The sequence below is a fragment of the Tachyglossus aculeatus genome, chromosome 15, assembly GCF_015852505.1.
Source record: "Tachyglossus aculeatus isolate mTacAcu1 chromosome 15, mTacAcu1.pri, whole genome shotgun sequence".
Classification (NCBI taxonomy): domain Eukaryota; kingdom Metazoa; phylum Chordata; class Mammalia; order Monotremata; family Tachyglossidae; genus Tachyglossus; species Tachyglossus aculeatus.
In genome coordinates, this window is record NC_052080.1 from 5,650,862 (window position 1) to 5,660,888 (window position 10,027).

Here is a 10,027-nt window from a genome sequence, read left to right on the forward strand (position 1 = left end):
TAATGACTGATTGACACAGAGGGCAAGGTACATGCTTATGCTAAAAGAACCAGTTGAATATAGGATGGTTTTGGGGGGTGTCTGGGGGAGAAGAGGAAGGATGGGGAAGGCCCAGCTGCCATGTCCCAACATTCCCAAAGGCTGGAAACTCTAGGCCAATCAATCAGTGGTATTTACTGAGCACTTCCTGGGTGCAGAACACCATACTAAGCGCTTGAGAGAGTACAATACAAAATAGTGGGTAGACATGTTCCTTGCCCACAGTGAGCTCACAGTCTAGAGGAACAATGTTTTCCTGTAGAACAACAAAACAAAACACTTCCCCTGTTTGATGCGGAAACATTGAAAACATCCTTGCTTTGCTTCAGATGCAACTCGGTGATACAGAATCCCCTAATAGAGACTCCAAGAGAGTGTATACGATGAGGCAAAGAAAAGAAACAGCAAACATTCAAAGGAAAAATCAGAATCCACCTCAGTACATCCCTGCCCCCAGTGACTTCCAAATCCTCTTCCTTTTCCTAGAGACAGGCATCCATCAGGCTCCCGCTAATGGAATGATTGATATAAAGAAAAGCAGCATGGCCTAGTGGATAGAGCACAGACCTAGAGTAAGAGGACTTGAGTTCTAATCCTTCAACTTCCAGCTGTTTGCTATGAGATGTTGGGCAACCATGCTTCAGTTTCCTCAACTGTAAAATAGGGATTCAATACTTGATTTTCCCTCGCACTTGGACTGTGAGTGCCAGGTGGGACAGGGACTGTTTCCAACCTGATTAACTAGTATCTACCCTGGTGCTCGAAACATAGTAAGTGCTTAATAGCATAAAACAAACAATAAAGGGGTGGAAAAACTGGTAAAAGTAAAGCAGGAGCAGATTATCCCTTGGGCACACATCCTCAATCTATACCTATGCCTAGGATAAGTCCGGGACCCGAAAAGTACTTTTGAAGTACCAGTCTGTGCATTCAAGTCAGAAGAAACTCTCTACTCTTCCAGGTGAGTATTTGGGTTTAACAACTATGATCTTCACACAGTAATGTTAAAAAATAATAATTGTAATTGTTCAGTGCTTACTATGTGCCAAGCAGTGTACTAAGTGCTGGTGTAGATACAAGATAAATCGAATCCCACATGGGACTCATGGTCTAAATAGGAGGGAGATCAGGTATTGAATCCCCTTCCTGCAGATAAAGGAATTTTTTTGTTTTTTATTTTTTTTTTAAGTGCTTACTAGGTGCTGGGCACTGTACTAAGCACTGGATTAGATACAAGACAGTCAGGTTGGACACAGTACCTGTCTCACATGGGGCTCACAGTCTTAATCTTCATTTTAGAGAAGCAGCGTGGCTCAATGGAAAGAGCACAGGCTTGGGAGTCAGATTTCATGGGTTCTAATCCCAGCTCCTCCATTTATTAGCTGTGTGACTTTGGGCAAGTCACTTAACTTCTCTGTGTCACACTTACCTCTTCTGTAAAATGGAGATTAAGACTGTGAGCCCCCATGTGGGACAACCTGATTACCTTATATCTACCTCAGTGCTTAGAACAGTGCTTGGCACATAGAATGCACTAACAAATACCATCATCAACATTTTACAGATAAGGTAACTGAGGTACAGAGAAGTGAACTGATTTTCCCAAGGTCACAGAGCAGACAAGGGGTGGAGCCGGATTAGAACCCAGGTCCTCTGTTTCCCAGGCCAGGGCTCTTTCCACTAGGCCACGATGCTTCTTGCACAGTAGGTGTTCAGCATATACTACTGATGGATTGATATTGAAATGCAGAGAGTTTCTCAAAGCAAGAGTTTGTCACTTAGCCATGTTTTAATGCTTTTGGTTTTGGTGGGTTTTTCCACATCCTGATTTTGAAAAAATTAAAATGGGAGAGGGAATGAATTGCTCCCACATAATTTCAATCAAGTTCCTTCCTAAGCCTGTAGTATCTGACTTGTTTCTATAACTATAGATTTTAGAAGGACATAAACTTTTAGACATGAACTGAATGAATAAGTCTTGGATTTATTGTCTACATATTGTTTTAAAGAAATGCATTGGGATGACACAGACATAACTTTCCTTTTGGAAGTAATTTATAATCGTTGGCTGGCAGTAGAATATGGAAGTTCGTAAAACATCGTGCTTTATATTCATACCTATTACTGTTCAACCAAGCATTGCTTACAGACAGTTGAGCATTGACAAATGAGTAGCAGGTGTCTCACAAATCACACACACACACAAAAGCAGCATGGCCTACTGGAAAGAGCCCGGACCTGAGATTCAGAGGACTTGGGTTCTAATCCTGATAAGTTGCTTCTCTGCTGTGAGACTTTGGGTAAGTCACTTATCTCTGTTTCTCAGCTGCCTCATCTGTAAAATGGCGATTAAGTCCTCCTCCCTCTGGGATTGTTTCTGACGTGAATGAATGAAATACCTGATTATCCTGCAGCTACCCCAGCACTTAGAACAGTGCTTGCCACATAGCAAGTTGTAACATATATAAAAATAATAATAATAGTATTTGTGAAGTGCTTACTATGTTCCAGGCACTGTACTGAATGCTGGGATAGATACAGGCCAATCTGGTTGGAAACAGTCCAGATCCCACATAGGGCTCACGGTCTTAACCCCTATTTTACAGATGAGGTAACTGAGGTACAAGGAAGTGAAGTGACTTGCCCAAGGTCACTCAGCACACAAGTGGCAAATCTGGGATTCCAGGTCTATGCTCATTAGGTCCCGCTTCTTCCCTTAAAACCAAAAACAAACCACCCTTTCTCACCTTTACATTTTGGCAGTTTTATAGAATTACTTGCATTTCAACTGATGAACGTCCAGAGGTTTACTGACCACTTACTCTTTTTAATAGTGTGACGGGGTAGATCAGAAACAGAGAGGAAAAACCAGCACTTAGATACTCATCCCAGCCCCAAAGAATTTGGGTAAGCATTCTTATACTCTACTACTCCCCCCTAACCATAATTTACCAACTGTATTATATTGTACTCTCCCAAGTGCTGAAATTTTTAATGCCATTTTCCCATGAAGGAAATAAATTGCTTCCCACGCGAATAGTCCAAGGCAACTAAGAAGCAGGGTGGCCTAGCAAATAGATCATGGGCCTGGGAATTTGAAGAACCTGGGTTCTAACTCTGGCTCTGCCACTTGTTCATTCATTCAATCATTCACTCAATTGTAAGAATTGAGCACTTACTGTGTGCAAAGCATTGTCTTAAGTACTTGGGAGAGTACAAAATAGCAATAAACAGACACATTCCCTGCTGCGCAGCCTTAGGCAAGTCACAACTTCTCTGTGCCTCGGTTCCCTCTTGTGTAAAATGGGGATGAAGACTGTGAGTCCCCTGTGGGACAGGGACTGTGTCCAATCTGATGAGCGTGTATCCAGCTCAGCACTTAGTACAGTGCCTGGCACATAGTAAGAGCATAACACACCAAAAAAAAACCAAAAATGCTTAACCAGTTAGTGCCAAGACATCAAACCATCAATCAGTGCCCTTTATTGAGCACCCACTGCTTACAAAGCATTGTTCTAGATGCTTGGGATGGTACAGCACAGGTTTCCTGCTCGCAGGAGTCTACAATCTGACATAAATCACAATAAGAATATAAAGAATCGGATCGCGCTAACCCCAAGTCATTTAACTGCACAGAAAAATAGTAAAATACATTTGAATTCATTTGTGCCAGAATCCCCATGGAAAAATTAACCTAGAAAATGTTTTCTATTTACACCAGAGAGGCAGTAAATCTAATCGCTTTCAGGCTTTCAAAAGCCTATCCTAAAATTTATTTAATTTTCAACTGAATTTATAAATTCTGGAGAGCTAAAGTATGTGATCATTTCACTTTCCATTCCAGGCCTTCTAAAGTGGGCCTTTCCAAGAAAATATCTGAGGTGAGGGATCTGTTGAGGTGTCCTGACAAGATATATGAAATTGCTTTATTAAAAAAAAAAGAAATGAGCCTTTAAAATACTTTGGAGTCAGCTTTTAAGATGGATTGAAGTCAAGATGTTGCCAAGAGATTTGAGTAAATCTGAGGGCATAAGAAATATGAAAATCTGATTCATTTAGATGACTGGTCTGAAACAGGGGAAGGGAAAGAAAAACGATCGAGAAAGCGCAGAGGAGCAAATGAATTGGAATTCCGTAGAGGAAGAGGAGAAGGAAATGGCAGTGAAGGAGGAAGAAGATGGGGCTTCATCATCATCATCATTTACTGAGTGCTTACTATGTGCACACTACTGTACTAAGCACTTGGGAGAGAAGCAGTGTGGCTCAATGGAAAGAGCACGGGCTTGGGAGCCAGAGGTCATGGGTTCTAATTCCAACTCTGCCACTTGTCAGCTGTGTGACTTTGGGCAAGTCACTTAACTTCCCTGTGCCTCAGTTACCTCATCTGTAAAACGGGGATTAAGACTGAGCCCCACATGGGACAACCTAATCACCTTGTATCCCCCCCAGCGCTTAGAACAGTGCTTTGCACATAGTAAGCGCTTAACAAATGCCATTATTATTATTATCATTATTATTATTATTACTACAACAGAGTTGGCGGTCACGTTTCCTGCCCCTAATGAACTTACGATCTAGAGGGGGAGACGGACATAAATATAAATAATTTATAATATATCATTGAAAGCTACCTACATGACTTGTAAGTGGGATGGCACAAAGGCAAATACAAGATAAAACAGTGGCTCCCAAATTTTTTATCTAATGAGGAAATCAAATAGGAGGATAACCTAAACCTTATCAGATTTTTATGCTCAGTGAATACAGGATAGAGAAGTTCTTGTCGGTTTATCGCTTCAATTATTGCCATTTGGGTTTAATGTGGCTTAAAGATGTCATATTGGTAAGGTCATTTTCCTCTGAGTTGGAAAATGCACAAGCCTGTCAGAATACTAAAAGATGAGGGAGGAAGGATTTGCTGACTGCCCGGGAGAGATTGTGACTGAATTTAATGCAGAAAAGGATGTTGAAATCCACTGGGAAAGTCAAGGCAGAGAGGATCTACCAAGAGGAAACACTTCAAGGAATTGTCCCAAATTGTAGTTTTCTCCATTCTCCAGAGCATAGTTTTGTAGCCTTTTCGATGGTTTTATCTGCTATTATTTCTCAGGCTGGGTGGCTAGTGATTCCAAGCTTTGTGTAAAACTGGTGCTCCAGGCATGTAAAAGTGAATAAAATCTAGACTCCTCTAAAAAGCTTCCGAGGCCTTTATTTTCCAGACTTTAAATGAGGATTGAACTCACTCTAGGGTCAATGAAATTTACCAACTGACAAGGTTTTTAATGTACATTTTACTTTTATTTTTACTACCTTTTTTGGATTTGCTGGAAAATGACAAGGACCATGAGTCACCATCACCATCACTACGTATGGTATTTATTGAGTGCTTAACCATAATAATCATGGTATTTGTTTAACTGAATTACACTATGTTTAAGCATAGTTAAACATAGTTAATATAGTTATTAACTATGTTTAACAGTTATAGTTTATAGTTAAACATAGTTAATATGTTATATATAAACATAGTTAAACAGTGTTTAATTAAACACTGAATTAAATTATGTTTAATTTCTTACTATGTGCCAAGTACGGTAGATACAAGCTGGGCTCACAGTCAGCCCCCATTTTACAGATGAGGTAACTGAGGCTCAGAGAAGTGAAGTGACTTGTCCAAGGTCACAAAGCAGAAAGTGGTGGAGGCGGGATTAGAACCCGGGTCCTTTGACTGCCAGGCCCACATGGCCAATCCACTCGCCACTCTGCTTCTGGTCATTATTTGTTCACTGTCTGTAACGTTCCAATTGTCGTTCAATAAGTATGATTGTTTGGCAGTTTCATCAGTGAGATTATTACCATTACATCTCTATCAACACATCTACTTTTGTGGGTCTGTTCAGATTTACCAAGGATTTCTCAATCTGCTAGCCCCCAGATAGGCTGCAAACTCTTTGAAGGCAGGGATCATGCCTATTAAATCTATTGTAGCCTCCCAAGCACTCAGAACAGCGCTCTGCATGGAATAAGCACTCAATAAATACTCTTAATCAATTCATAGGGGAAAAAAATCCAGGTGACCATTTCTATGACTTTCCATCTTACTTTCTAGAGACTTTAGCTTCTCTGTGTTGATGTTCTAGTTAAATGCTGGTTTTCAGTAATGCGCTTTAACTTGGAAATGATTTCTAATAATTTCTTCTTCTTTATGATTAACCACCATTACGATTCACTCTATTTTTTCCTGCTTTATAGTATAAAGAAATCATTGTCATTTTTCTTTGACCTGATTTACTGCTATTTCCTAAAGCTACCATCTGTGACTGTGAGCCCACTGTTGGGTAGGGACTGTCTCTATATGTTGTCAACTTGTACTTCCCAAGCGCTTAGTACAGTGCTCTGCACAAAGTAAGCGCTCAATAAATACAATTGATTGATTGATTGAAGTCACAGTGAGGGGACACTGAATTTCGGAATGAAGATAATAATAATGATAATTACGGTATTTGTTGAGCGCTTACTATGTGCCGAGCACTGTTCTAAGCGCTGGGGTAGATACAAGGTAAGCAAGTTGTCCCACTTGGGGCTTGCGGTCTCAATCCCCATTTTACAGATGAGGTAACTGCGGCCCAGAGAAGTGAAGTGACTTGCCTAAGGTCACACAGCAGACAAGTGGCGGAGCCGGGATTAGAACCCACGGTTTCTGACTCCCAAGCCGGTGCTCTTGACACTAGAGAATGTTCTTGTTCCGGGCCTGTGATCTGGGGAAGTGATTCACTCTCTCCCGCCTCTGTGATGCTCTGAAATTGGAATAATATTTATCTAATTAACTCAAAGGGCTGCGGTGAAGATTAACAATGCTTGTCATGTTCTGCCCAGAGCAGGGCTGAGCTTCTCAGAGTGGGCTCTTAATGTTCTCCAGCTGACTGGTGCTTCTGCGGCTTCTGCTACCGGACCAACGCTATTCAGCCTCAGCTGTGGCCAAATGTTTCCCTCCTTTCAGCCCGCCCCTGCTTCTTCCCTCCTGCCTCCTCTCTAAAGCCTGCCCTCTCACCCTCAGCCATGGGGGAACCATCACCTCTTCCCCTCAAGGCTCTTCTGGGGAGAAACCAGGCCCCTGGACTCCCCTAAATTCTCAGGGGCTCCCTTTGTCAGGCTGTAACTAGAAGACACCCATCTGTCTACCCACACCCGTTCACTCAGATCCTTCCCGAAGGACCGTAGTTTTACAGCGCTTTTGCTCCTGCGGGGGATTAAAAGTGGTAGGTGGTTCTGGAACATGGCTCGGCATGTGCTTTTCGCTTTTCCAGCACGCACTGGCTGTTTTTCCGTATTTCACAATCACTGTTGAACAGCGTAAATAGCATTCCCTGCTCAGTGGGGATGCGGCCAGAACCGGCCTGGACACCTTGGTCATTCACATCCTGAAGAAGGGGCCCTGATTCACTGAGATTTGGTGAGACAGGGGGAGGCCAGTCCAGAACTCATACGGTCTTGTATCCCCCTTCCTTCTCACCCTTCCCCGGGGAACCCAATTCAGATGTGTTCTCTGGACTGGACTCCGCTGGTTTGATGCTTTCCGACTATCTGAAGGAGGGGAACGACACACGTGGTGGAAAACTCCAGAGCAGAAATTCACATAAGAACCATGCAGTGTCCTTTCTACCTTTTCATCTCCATAAACTAGAAAATAGGAGGAGAGGGGAAAAAAAAGTAGGCTTTGAGGTCTCAGCTGAATCATCGCCTCAGATGCTTTACATTCAGACTGGCCATCTGTGTTTTGTTTTTCTGTTAAGAGGTTTTAGCAACTGTTTTTATTATCTGCTGTACGTACAAATAACAGTATGAAATCATGCAGGGCGGACTAAATAAAACTCTATGACAGATGATTTGATTTGGTCTTTTAGGACGCTCGTTTTTGGACCCACGGTGGCCCAATCAGAATTGTAGGTACCCTCTCTAAGCTCTTTACTGATACGGGAAAGAGAGGCACATGGAAAGAGGGAGGTTGCCAGAGGGAAAGATGCTTTTTATGAAAGTCGGACTGTTTCAGAAGAGGTTAGCCAACGGATCAAAATGGCCAATTCGTCTAATCAAACTGAATTCCTTTCTATTTGACACTTGGTATTCTGAGAAATGTATACTCGAACACTAGAGTCATGTTTAAAAAACTACAAATATCGAATATGTTCTCTGTGAAAGGATTAGCAACCCATGACATCATTTTTTAACGCAGAACTCACTGTGGGCAGGGCACGTGGCTACCAACTCTGCTACAGTGTACTCTCCCAAGCGCTTAATACAGTGCTCTGTGCACAGTAAGTGGTCAATAAATACGACTGATTGATAAGTACGATCGATTGATAAGTTGGTGAATCCTGTAGAGTCGGGGTTAGCAACCTTTCTGGACCCAAGAGCCAAAGTAAATGAAACCACTGTGCTGTTGGTTCACAAAGAGCCAACCATACAATTTCAACACAAATTAATATAACTTACCTCGTTGTGAATTGAACAGTTGCAGTTGCTTTGAGTCCGCTCCTCCCCGGCCTTCGGAGCCATATTTGGCTCCAAGAAGGAAGAGCCAGCTATGGCTTCAGAGTCAGAGAGTGCAGTCCCCTGCTGTAGGGTGGATGATCTCTACGATTTCCTTCTTAGTCCAGAGTTACGGGGTGAGGCTTTTAGTGGGGGCCGTGGTCCAATACTAGGGGGCAGAGAAGAAGATGGAAAAGAGAGTGACATATAGAGACACTGATAAGAGTCACACCCATGCTCAAAGACATATTACGCAGATGATTTTCCCCTCAGATCGAAATGACAGTGGTGGCAAATGTTTAGTATGGTGCCTGCACATAGTAAGTGCTCAGTAAGTACCACTGATTGATGGATAGCAGGAGAAAGTCAAAGGAGTGCCCCTTGGATCCTCCCCAATCTGTCCCATTGCCTGTCTCCGTGCTCAGAACAGGGCTCAGTGCTTATAACAGGGCTTGGCACTAATTAAGTGCTTAGCAAAAACCATTCTTCTTTTTTTCTTCTTGACTCCTTGTTCTGGTCTGCTATTGCTGTTTTCTCCCAGCTTTGGGGCTCAAGGCCATGGGGACAACAAGCAAGCCACCCTGTCCGTGGTGCAATCTGTAATGTCAGTGGGATCAGCAGCTTGGCATGGTGGAAAGAGCACGAGCTTGGGAGTCAAAGGTCGTGGGTTCTAATCCCGGCTCCACCACTTGGCGGCTGTGTGACTTTGGGCAAGGCACTTAACTTCTCTGTGCTTCAGTTACCTCATCTGTAAAATGGGGATGAAGACTGTGAGCCCCACGTGGGACAACCTGATTACCTTGTATCTACCCCAGCGCTTAGAACAGTGCTTTGCACACAGTAAGCGCTTAACAAATACCAACATTATTATTATTATTATCTTCCTCTCTTCTCCTCAGAGCGCCGCCATAGACGCCCGGGACTCCGTTCCCGAGAGGCCCGCCCGCCCGCCATCATAACGCACGGCTTGGGGAAGCAGCGTGGCCCAGTGGAAAGAGCCTGGGCTTTGGAGTCAGAGGTCCTGGGTTCAAATCCCGGCTCCGCCACTTGTCAGCTGTGTGACGTTGGGCAAGTCACTTCACTTCTCTGGGCCTCAGTTCCCTCATCTGTAAAATGGGGATGAAGACTGTGAACCCCTTGTGGGACAACCTGATTACCCTGTACCTACCCCAGCGCTTAGAACAGTGCTTTGCACATAGTAAGCGATTAACAAATACCAACATTATTATTATTATTATTATCCTCTCTTCTCCTCAGAGCGCGGCCATTGACGCCCGGGACTCCGTTCCCGAGAGGCCTGCCTGCCCGCCATCATAACGCGCGGCTCGGGTAAGCAGTGTGGCTCAGTGGAAAGAGCCCCGGCTTTGGAGTCAGAGGTCGTGGGTTCAAATCCCGGCTCTGCCACTTGTCAGCTGTGTGACGTTGGGCAAGTCAATTCACTAGGCCTCAGTTCCCTCAT

General features: G+C 43.5%; 1 protein-coding gene across 3 annotated transcripts in view; it reads right to left on the minus strand.

Annotated features, from left to right (window-relative positions):
• Nucleotides 1-9,248, minus strand: part of RAI2 (retinoic acid induced 2) — a 167,613-nt gene extending 158,365 nt beyond the window's left edge. For all 3 annotated transcript variants that reach the window (XM_038757012.1, XM_038757014.1, XM_038757007.1), the window contains exon 1: nt 8,533-9,248. The gene's annotated coding sequence lies outside the window, so the exon portion shown is untranslated. The remainder of the gene's footprint in view (nt 1-8,532) is intronic.
• Between the last annotated feature and the right edge of the window lie 779 nt (nt 9,249-10,027).